This window comes from Pogoniulus pusillus, chromosome Z, assembly GCF_015220805.1.
Source record: "Pogoniulus pusillus isolate bPogPus1 chromosome Z, bPogPus1.pri, whole genome shotgun sequence".
Classification (NCBI taxonomy): domain Eukaryota; kingdom Metazoa; phylum Chordata; class Aves; order Piciformes; family Lybiidae; genus Pogoniulus; species Pogoniulus pusillus.
In genome coordinates this window covers 32,622,203-32,633,909 of record NC_087309.1, presented here as the reverse complement: position 1 = coordinate 32,633,909, position 11,707 = coordinate 32,622,203, and the positions used below count along the sequence as shown (strand labels likewise).

Here is an 11,707-nt window from a genome sequence, read left to right as displayed (position 1 = left end):
GCTTTTCGGAGACACCCCCTGACAGCTCTAACCGCGGGCCCGAGGGCAGCTGGCAGCGCTGTCCGGGCGCTTGGGTGCCCCAGTGCGAAGGGTGCGCGGGTGCCGCCGTCCTTGGTTGCCGCCTGCTCTCGGGGCTGGGCCTGGATGAGATGCCGAAAGGGATCCGGCCTTTAACCTTAGCTCTGCGGCCCTGACACCCCAAACGCCTCGCTTGTGGCCACCTGTACACGGTTGTTTTATGTTGCCCCTCTCTTCGCACTTTATTAATTAATAGTAACCACAAACCAATACGTTGATATTTCTGTACAGACCTGTGTTTATTTGGTTGGTTGGTTGGTTGGTTAATTAGGTTTTTTTTTGTTGTTGTTTTGGGGGTTTTTTTGTGGTTTTTTTTTGGGGGGGGGCGTGTTTGTTTTTGGGGGTTTTATTGTGGTGGTGTTTTGTTGTGGGTTTTTGGCGGTCGGTGGTTAGTTGGTTGTTTTTTTAATCCAATGGGATCTGTGAATTGGCCGATGAACAGTAGTGCATGACCCCTGGTTGGGGACTCTGGTAAAACCGATGTCTTTAGATGTGCTTTTACACCAGGATGTGCTTGGCTCTGGCATTTCCTGACCGGGTAGGATTGATGAGCTGCATTCTCTTTTGATGGTGCAGGCTGAGAGTTTGACGTCAACAATGATAAAAGCTTAGTAGGGTCCAGGCTGAAAAACGATGTTGAAGAGTTTCAGTGGATGTGTGTGTGTGGCACATTGTTCTGTTTAGCATTGGAGGAAGAGGGGGAAAAAGTGATGAAATGAATCTGCTCAAGTTGCCTGGGTTACCTGTGTTTTCTAATCTACCGGAGTTTAGAGGTTGAGGATTTAGGCAAGCATTACCTACCACTGTAATGAGATCAGGCGTTAAGAAACCCCATAGATTTTTCAAGTGGAGAAATGGCTACTACACCTGCTTAACATTCAGATAATATAGTTTGGGCCACAGTTTGCTGACCTGTAGTATGTCAACAAGTCTTGGATATTTTTATTTTGTTTGGGTTTTTTTTATTTTATTTTATTTTTTTTATTTTCCATCTATTGTTGCTTCACTTACAGTTTTGGGTTGTTTGTTTTAAATAACAAGATACATTTAGAGATACATCAAGGGCAGAAGGTTTGTACGCAGTTGTAAAAAACAAGGGTTTGTGTGTGTGTGTTTTTCATGCCGTAGGACATAAGGGGTTAAATCCAGGTCTTGTGCAGATTTTAGCAACCTCCTTTGGGGTTCTGTGTATCCTGATGTGAAATGCACCATAATCTGTCTGGTTTTGATGCTGGGATTGCTCGTTGACCCAAGGTGTTGCTTAGAAATTGCATAAAGACCTGTGGCCAACAGTTGCCTGAATTAAGGGTTTTGTAATGCCAGCACCGTGAGCAGGGTGTGTTCTGCATTTAGGGTGTAATAAGAGAAGCTGAACTTGTTTACTGGATTAATAATTCAATTGGAAGTTGAGAATAAAACAAAAACACAACAGGATCCTGTTAGGTCCAGCTGTTTCCACCCTGCTACACACGCCTTGCCTTTCATACATCACTTTCTCTCTCCCAGAAACCACATTCCCACCCTCAGAGTTAATAGTTGGGGTGAGGGGGTTTGGGGGTGTGTGTAAATAAGGAGCAGAGGCTGGGAGTGACCAGAGGCAAGTGGTCGAAAGTATCATGCTTCTCGTGTTATCACACCCCCTAAATCCCTAAATTCAATGATCCCTTCACGAGGAACACTCCTTTTTTTTTTTTTTTTTTTTTTTTTTTAGCAGCTCGGGACTTGTACTGGTCGGGAGGCGCTTTTTTAGGTGCAGATCTGGGAGGGTTGGCCCAAAGGGGCGAGGACAGGGACCTACAGGGACAGGGCAGTGTGCTGGGACAGGGTGGGTGGATGTGGGTGTGTGTAAGAGAGAAACCGCTTGTGTGGTTTTATTTTTTCCTCTCATTCCTGGGGTCTGAATGGAAAGCACGTTGAGCTGTAATTAAGACATCTTGGAGGCGTACTTAACTCATGACGTGTTGCTTTTCTTTTCCTCTCGGTGAGAAAGTGGCTCTCTCTTCCCTGAATCAGGTCCTCTGCCACCCAGAGCCACTCGGGACATAGGCATACACGCGCACACGCTGACTTAAGGTGAGCACCAAAAACTTCCTCCGCACTTCGCTGTCCTCTCTTTTAAACTGCTGGAGAGTTCTGAGAGCATCTCAACTCGGGAACTCTGCATAAGGTAAAAAAAAAAATAAATAAAAAATTTAAAAAATTAAAAATCGAACTTATGGGAAAGATTTTTGCTCATTAATTTCTGTAAGTCAGATGGGAATCCAGTAATCAGTGTCTGTGGCATCAGTTCCAGGGTTGCACTGAAGGAATTTTCAAGCGATCTAATTTGGCAGCTGAGAAGAGGGGGGGTGAGGGCAAAAGACTGATTGAAACTGGCTAACTTCAATGTGTTTAAGTGCTCTGTGTTACCAAAGGAGAGATCAAATTGCAACTGCGGATTCTGTCTGAAAGACAAAAGTTGTATACTTCTGTTCTGTGGCTTCCTCCTATGAGATTATACATTTTACATATTTGTTTTTCTTGAGGGGTTTCTCCATCCAGTCAGATGCTTTTAGAAGTTTTTGGGATGGAGGAAAAGGAGGATGGTAAACTGAGTAAGAGTTTCAAGGACTGGAAGTAGATTTGCATAGAGTTCTCCCTATGAGCTAGAAGGAAACAAATTTTGATAAGATGTGGGTAAAATACATAGTGATGTCATATTTGGCCATTTATTGTCAGAGAAAGGCTGATTAACATTTGGCATAGGTTTCTTTATTGTTTCTATTCACCGTGAAAGCTAGGATTCCACAGTACTTTGAATGTGTAGCTGCACATTAGTTGATCCATGGCTATAGCTATCATTTTACTGGCTCTTCATATGTTTTGCAGAGTCCAATAAAGGTGTCATTCAAAATATTTTTCATAGCAAAACAGGTCGTGTGGTCGATTAGATATGAAGGGTTGGGCAGCTTTTGCATATTTGAATTAAGGAGGTTTAATGCTATTTGTGTATCTTTAGAAGGGGGATTCATTACTGCAGGGCTTTTTTAGGGTAGAAAATGTTGACGTATTTGTTGTTATGTGATGTCATGCAGCTGATGGAAGCCCTCAGCTGACTGAGAACCTGACATTTGTAAATCAAAATCATGTAGGTTAACAGCTAAGAATTTGTATTAATGGCTATCAAGACTGCTTTAGTGCCTGAATGTGGAAGGAAGTGATGTGGAAAGATTCCTATCATTAGGAATATGCATGATGTAGTAGTTGAAAACGTAGATGCAATGTGGCTGTGTAACTATGGATACACACCCTCTCAATACACACCATTTCTAGAGACACTACTTTCAGCACGTGCAGAAATGTTTCATAAACAGAATAATTATTGTCAGCTCCCACGGAGCTCCATGGAACCAGTAGTCAGCAGCTTCATGCCAAGGCATGTCACACAGAATGTCAAATCCTCATGCTACAAAGAGCTCACACTTCCTTGAGTTTTCACATCTAATGGAGGCAGATCTTCAATTCCCATAAAGCACAGCTTAGTGGAGTTGCTATGAATACATTGAGACTCCAATCCATATGTACTTACCTGTGTCACATTTAGTGCCAAGGGGAAAGAGAAGAAGAAAGAGTGCAGGAAGGAAAAGGAAGAGAAAGAAAAAAAAAAGAAAGATTTTTTATTTATACTATTTGACATAACACTTTAAGCAAAATGGGGAAAATAATTTTGTAGAGGGTACTTTTTTCAAGTTATAAAAAAAAATGTCAGTATAACAATCAAGACACTTCTGGTCTGCACTGAAATTGTGCCAGAAGGTCTGTCTTCCTAATAAGATTCTGGAATGTATAAGCAGATTCCAATAAGAAAGACTAAAAAACCATGTGACATTATAAAGGGAAGTATTATCCACAGCAACGCCCTCTTCAGAGACATGACTGACAGTCTAGTTCATAGCAAAGCATACTTTCATTATAAGCCTAGCAGGTTCAGTTTCTTCTCATTTTCAGTTAGGAAGGTTAAAATAACTAGCAGCTATTTAAAAAAAAGGCAACAACTCTGAAGTGGTATAAAAGCTTGGGGCTAGGGGCTGAGAGGTCTCAAAAGGGTAGAGTGTTTCTGTTGCATGCTGCACTCAATTTTTACAGGTTGTAAAAGGCTAAGAGCATTTTCTACTACAGATCCCCATCCTTTCTGATTTTCTGCTGATATGTGACCAAAAGAAACGTTTTTGTTTGCTGTTTGTCAAGTTTGAAGCCAAAAGAACTGTTATCACTACTTACTTGGTTAAGCAAGTCACTCAACCTCCTTGCTCTTCAATGAAATTCTGGAAGTAATATTGACCAACCAAAACATGTTTTGAGCTCTTCAAGTAAAGAATGACTTTGCAGTTGCTTATATTAAAATACATGCAGAGTTTTCCAATTCACTGCAAGGATTAAAGTGTGAGATCTGGAATTAGTATTTTCTACTCTTCATTTGCCTTTGCATTGAAGCAGTACTTAAGCTATGCTTGGAAGTTGCCTTTCTTTTTAATTGTAAAACTAACATTACTTAAAACTACCTAAAAATTAAAAGTTGGAAAAAAATAATTTTCTTACGACTAGCTGCCTCTGTCGCTTGTGAGCAAGTATTAGACGTTCTGTCTGTTCCGTCAGTAACTGTAGCATACAGTACTGCGCTTGAAAAGGTATCTTGTAACTTGTCAGTAACAAAATGTTCTTTGGGTTAAAAAAAAGTCTGAATATACTTAGGATTTCAATCAGTGGTGTTTAAGGAGGATTAGAGGAAACAGCTGGCTAAACAAATATTAGGTGTAGAGTGGATGCAGTGGTATCAATTAATAATGCAGCTCTTTATCTGGCGTATGAATGGGAGGTTTTGTGGCGATAAGGCGACCTAAACGTGGTCAGCGTCTGCCATCTAGTGGATGTTGCAAAGTCTGTCAACATTTTTTTCTTTTTAATCAGAACATCTAACTAATCTAGGTGTAATTTAGCTGTAAGTGGTTAGTTTTATTCACTTTTACCATTAAAAGCTGTCCTCTAGCTTTTTTATTTTTTAAACAGTTTTTTTAAGATTCTTTCTGCTTTTTAAGGGCCTAATAGATACGATAAAAATCAGTTCAGCTTTTATTTAATGTAATTTGCCACTAATACCTTTTTCCAAAGACTTGTTAAATCATGCAGGAACATATAGCAACAAATTAACACTTAGTTTAACATGCTGAATTGTTACTGTAAAGGGAAGAGATTTCTGTACAAATATTGTGGCAGAAGCTATGTTCACCTGTCAGGATTTCAAAGCACCTTCGAAAACTTTTTATCATACAGGATGTGCTTTTGATAAACTACCTTTTGTTTTGTTCCTGAATATTTTGTCAATGATAGGTATAGACAAAGAAAATATCAAATTATTTCTGAAGGCTATAAAAGGTCATAAACCCTTTCCATCTTCTTTTTCTGTACATGTTATTTATCTCTGCCTTCCTCAGACCCTACGCATGCTTGTCGCTTGGACTGTCCTGTCTCTTTATTAGAGAAAAGAAAATTGCTTTTTTTGGTCCACTAGATTGTTTATTCAGTAGTGGATATTAAGGTGCTGTCAATTCTCATAAGTGTGGATCCTGTGAAATGGCACGGTTTTAAGCAGGCACACATCAGTCTGGGTATACTTTATGACTGTTTTTATGCCATGTAACCAGCTTGCATGCTTTTACTTGTTGGTTTTTTTTTTTTATTTCAATGTCATCACATCTTCTACTGCAGTCAGCTCCTAGGCAGCTAAACCCGGTGATGGATCTCTGATCCTGCATTTTTCAAGTAAGTGCCACAGTGGCTACTGGAGCAAAGAAGAATTAAAATACTCAGCAAAGTCAAACTCCCTGTGCTTCACTTCCTCCTGATTTTCATCACTGTCGGAACAGTAAATCAAATGGCAACATCACACTTAACAGAACAAGCAGTTTCCGTGTCCTTCTCATTCACTTAACTTTCAAAATATTTTCTGATTCTTTTTAATTAGTACAACAGAATGGAAATCTTGAACTTGTTCAATGGTTCTGAAAACAAACATTTAAAACATGTATTAAGAGGTCACAGAGCAGTACTCTACAGCAGCTACTCAAAACTTTTCTGAGAGTTGTATGGAATGCTAGCATAGAAGACTGTGAACATGGTGCATGAGTTAATGGCTAAATTGAGAAGGAAATCTGCCTTTCCAGCAGGCATGCAAAGTCTAGAAATTTAAAGTCTAGGAAGGTGAAATACCACAACAGCAAATAGATCTAATTTGAGGCTATTCTTCATAGGTGGCTACATTTCATTTTGACTCTACTTGACCTGGTACTGTGAATCACAAGAGCTGCTAGTGGAATCAAATCTAAACTGTGTTATTGAGTCTTTGAGACTCTTTCCTGGGACAAGGCCTTCTACTGATGTCACTGGAACACAGAATCACTACCATTTCCTAAATCAGGGTACATCAAATACTACTGCAGAATCTACATCATTAATTTTCTGGCATAACATAAGTGAAATCATGAGACCAGAGGAGTGTCCCTAGATATATGACACTTGCTTCAAAAAATGTCATCTTGGCATTTGTCTAATAGCAGAAAGCCATTATCTTGAGACAGGTTTCCATTAATAATACCTCCTAATTACTTTAAATGCTTGAAGCTTGGAAGAAACATATGGGCAATGAAGACAGGTTAGATTAGAAATGTGTTTGACAGAAATCTAAGTAAAAAACAAATGTTTCAAACAACTCCCAGGAAAAAAAAAGAAAATATAAAGATAAAATTACTTAAAGGTAGTTAAAATTTGGTTGCAGTCACTTTTGGTGTGTACTGTTGCAAGTGGATGCCTTGAGTTTGGTTGGTTGATTAGTTTTCATATCATATCATGTTAATTTGCTTCTTATCTCATGGTACCTGGTAATTCACCTAAAGTGTGTCCGTCACTAGGTGAGTTATGCCATAAGGTATACTTACATCTGTTGTGATAAGCAATTCTTTACATTCAGAAATCCTTTCCCATGATATCTCTGCATATCAAGAAGAAGCAGGCTGTATGTGTCTGTATACGTGTATACATAAACACATGCACACACACATGTATATGCTTACATGCTCTGTTAGAATGTGTATTTTATTTTTTGGAGACTTGAAATTCGATTCTGTAATATGGCACACTGCTGTTGATTTGTAGTTTTAGCATACTATTACCCTCCATTGTTTTAAAACTGGTGATTCATTGTTATGCTACTTAGGGGCTATCACTGCTTAGCCCATCATATAGACAAAAGGCATGTAACAATACCATTACACTGTGAGATTCTGGCCCAGCAAAACAATGTACAAGCAACTTTACTTACATTAGTGATTCAATGAAATCAATAGAAACTCAGAAAGGGTTCAGTGAATAAAACTTGTCATCTGTTTGCAGAATGGAATCCATAATAGCACACATGGCTGATCAAAGAACAGTACATAAAGCTCCTAACCTGAAAGTTTGTTTAGCTTTATACTCATAAGTACCACAGTGATGTCAATAAAGTGTTAAGTATAGCTGCCTATTTACAAAGACTAGAGGAATCAAACCCTGTGCTTGTAGAGTCTCTGTAGAAGTAGCTGTTTATGCAGGAGAAAAGTCTTTCACAGCTAAAATGATTTCCTAAGTTCTCCAACTGCAACTGAGTAATTGTTCATCTATTTATTGATATTTGAGAAGATGCATTATACACCAAAAAATATGCAGCAGTTTGGTTTGTTTGGTTGGTTCGGTTTGGTTTGTTGTTTTTTTTTCTTTCTTTCAAGCAGAAGGAAAGCCCAGCTCTGAGTCACATACAAAATTACTGTCTGGAAATAGGAAAGCACCTTGCAAATTTTCCTGTTTTATAACATCTGGGAAACCTTTATAGTGTGGCGGTCAATCAATATATTTGTAAGAACCGTATCAGAGAAAAATGATGATACATACAATAGGCGTGGCAGTTCTCTTACTGCAATTGCAGTGTTAACGTGTTGCAGCAGATCATAACAGTGCTGCCACCTTCTGATACCTCCTGCTCATTGCCTAAAGTAATTTGCTCCCGTGTTCTATCACCTGAGGTGCTCTACATACATTAGTGAAGCTCTGTGTTTTTAATTTCTTGCATAACCTGAGAGATTAACGAGCACATTGTTATTTTCAGATAAACAATGCTTCCAGATTTCCAAACGTGTGAAGCAAAATGTCATGTTCTGCTGCATCTGTGTAACTCGTTTTCTAAATAGCTTTGGTCATGTAGATTTAAAATAGGTGTGCAAAATGTAATTCAGGCTTTGTTAGCAAGTCTAACAGACAGGCAGATTCATTATTTGTTTTGAGTTTTGTTTAGATATTGTGTATTTATTGTTTGGTTAGTTGTTTGGAGCACATTTTCATGTTGTATTAAAATAAACTGTGGTTTAACTCAATGATCTTAAAGGTCTTTTCTGACCTAAATTATTCTAAGAACTGTATTAATGCAGTGTCTGTGTACTTGTCTGGTTTCTTATGTGGTTTGTTGGGTCATATATATTATGTCATGCTGTTTTGATGTACTTTTGGGAGTTAACGGTCATCTTTGTAAGCCGAGAATCAATGAGAGACAGTAAAGATGCTGCTCTCTCAAACATTATCTGGATTTTGCCCAGCTGAAACAGTGAACTCAACTGTTATTGTTGATAAAGACAACAACAGACTACTGGCTATTTACTCTCAAATATTGATTGAAAGGCTTGTTAAAACAGATTATAATCTGGGCACATGACATTACTTATTTATTGTCTCAGATTTTATTGCAAAAGAGAAGAGGCACAGAAGTCAATAGGTTTTCTTTAGCTTTTACTAAAGGAGTGGTCTGTCAGCACATTTAAACACCAGAGTGAGAGACACTTGTTTACCCAGTCACTGGTGCCTAGCATGGCACACTGCACACTGTTCTGCCTTGAAGGCACCTGGTCTGTTACACCCAACACATAAGGCAGCACATAGTACAAGACAGATAGAAGCACTTGGCTGCTGCAGGAGTCATAAGTCTTTCAACTCAGCTCCTCTGCTCCTGTAAACCATGTGCCAGAGAAAAAAGAGTTAACATTGCAGATGTGTAACATGCTGGTCTTGTTCTGACAACATAAAATATAAAAAGCAGAGAAGAGCAGGTAGAAGTTGAATGTCCGTACAGGAGGTGATGGAGCTTTTCAATTAAACAATGTCCTGGGAAATCCAGCAGGAAAAAATGATAATTTTTTAACCAAGAATCTCTCAGAATAACACAAATAATAAAACATTTGTTGATGCCTCTTAATGGCTTCCTTTAATACCAGCATCTGGTCTTGTAGCCAATGAATGGGTTCTTGCATTCAGTTTCCAGACATTTCATTCTGTTTTCCCTCATGAGCAGGCTAAAAGAAGCATGCAGTTATTACATTTTTTCCGAAGCAACTTCCATATCTGATTTCCTCCACATTTTAATGTATGTTCTGCTCTGATCAGATGAAAAAATAAGAAAAAAAAATGTCAAATATAGTGGAGCATTCTCCAGTATGATGGAAGAAAGATAGTGGCATGTATAACATCTTCATAAGCAAGTTGGGAAGATGGCATCTTGATAAAGCAAGTGTGACATGTTTTCAGAACTGGTTTGGAAATCAAATGGCTCACTGTGAAAACAAGCATATATCAAATGAAATTTTGCCAAGACTAGTCAGCTTTGGTAGTCCTCAATATTTTCATTAGTAACTTGGATAATGGAATAGAAAATATGCATAAGTTTTTTTTTTTTTTAAATGCAAAATGGGTAGAGAGTGAGATATTTAGAAAGCTGTGCTCTGAAGTTAAAATGTTCCTGCCTAAAAGGAGAAAAAAATATGGGGAAAAAAAGTTTTTTAAAGAAGCAAAATGTGCTAAACTGAGGCAAATGAGTGAGGTTTAAGGTCTTATTCTAACTTGTACTGGTGCCAGGTACTGCATTTTGACATCTATATAGACAGATATAGAAAGTCATAATGGAAGTAATAAAAATGATAGTTTAGGAAGCATGGCTTGGAGGAACCAACTGAAAGACCTAAGACCTAACCTAATCTAGCATGAACATGAGTACAGTCAAAACCAGGCATCGTAATAGTCATAGAATCATATAATTGTTTTGGCTGGAAAAGACCTCTAAGTTTATCGTAAAATGGTGCTACAAGAGTGATGTGAATCATCTGCTTCCTATGTCCATAGCAGAGAAAAAGAGAAGTATTGGAGGCATATTGCAGGAAGAAAAACTGAAGAATTTCTAAAAGATGAGAAAGCTCAGACATAGTTTGCCTGGAAAGCTTATGAAATCCCTTTTTTCAGTTTTCAATGCCATGTGAGACAAAATGGACAGAAGTATGAAGATGAGGGCTCCTTTTGGTTCTTTGTTGGACTTTTCACAGTTCTCTATTGAACAACTTTTCACAGTTCTGTCGAATTAGGTAGTTCTGTTTGGGAGAAATACTTCTGAAAAAATATTACTTGCTTCAACATCTGAACAAACATAACAGCATTTAACAAAATCTAAAGAGTTTAACAAGTTTTCACAGTTTTCGACTCATGAAGATAACTCTTTGATTTTAAATGTGGTAATGTCATTACATGATCTTTGTAGATACAGTTGAGTCCAGCGTGGCTTCAGATCTATCTTATATGGGTAAAGGAAGCTTGAGAACTGCTCATTTTTAGCCATGTACTGCAGCTTCACCTGTGCGTATCGCTATACTGAGTGATTCATTTAAGGTACAAAGTTAATAGAAAGTTTAGAGTTGGTGTTTTTCAAGAAGTATCAAGCAGCAAAAAATATGCAGAGAATTTAAGATTATGTCACTTGAACAGAACACTGCCACAGAGTAACGATCTTCTATCAGAAAATTAAAGCTACCACATTTATAAAAACACTGGAATTGTTAAGAGAAAGCACAAACATTTATTTGCAGACCAAGAGATATAGATCCTGTCAGGTCATGTTGTGAAGGTGACTCATGTTTGGTGCATCCAATGATTGATGCAGAGTCTATTATTTTATCTAAGGAATGTTGGTTCAGGATGGCACAATTACTGAACTGCTGCAATTTGTTTGGACTTTAGCCTTCTCCTGGCATCATACTGGGGGATTGTGACTTTTTATTTCTAGCTAGCTATGAGTTTCATCAAGTCTATATTTATTTATGTGATTTGTAGTGTGCAAAAAAAATCTCAGAAAAGAGACTTCCTTCTGTAGACAATGATTTTCAGGGTTTCTTTTTTTAAATTTATTTTATTACTCCGGAGTTGATGCTTTTTTATGATATATTAGTGCTAACTGTCCACTTTATATTGAATTTGTCACATAAAAGTTAGGAAGAATCTTACAGGTGTAGTATGATCATGAAGAACACATAGCAAAGGGCAAGAGCTCACTCTAAAAATACACATCTAAGGAGAGGGAGAAGGAGGTCTCCAGTGTAAAAGCACAGTCTTTGACTTCTTTTGACACCAAATAGCTAATTTAATGTATTTCTTATATCAGGCTTGAATATGCAGTAATCTGTGACACAAAGTCATTAGAAAGCCAGTGAATGTTGGGTTTCTGTCTTTTGAGTCCACAAAAATGCCACCTGTG

The 11,707-nt window shown here is 38.0% G+C and overlaps 1 protein-coding gene across 1 annotated transcript in view; it reads left to right on the top strand.

Annotated features, from left to right (window-relative positions):
• Nucleotides 1-2,123: 2,123 nt before the first annotated feature.
• HAPLN1 (hyaluronan and proteoglycan link protein 1) overlaps nucleotides 2,124-11,707 on the top strand; it is a 76,402-nt gene continuing 66,818 nt past the window's right edge. Inside the window, exon 1 of the mRNA XM_064140465.1 lies at nucleotides 2,124-2,151. The gene's annotated coding sequence lies outside the window, so the exon portion shown is untranslated. The remainder of the gene's footprint in view (nucleotides 2,152-11,707) is intronic.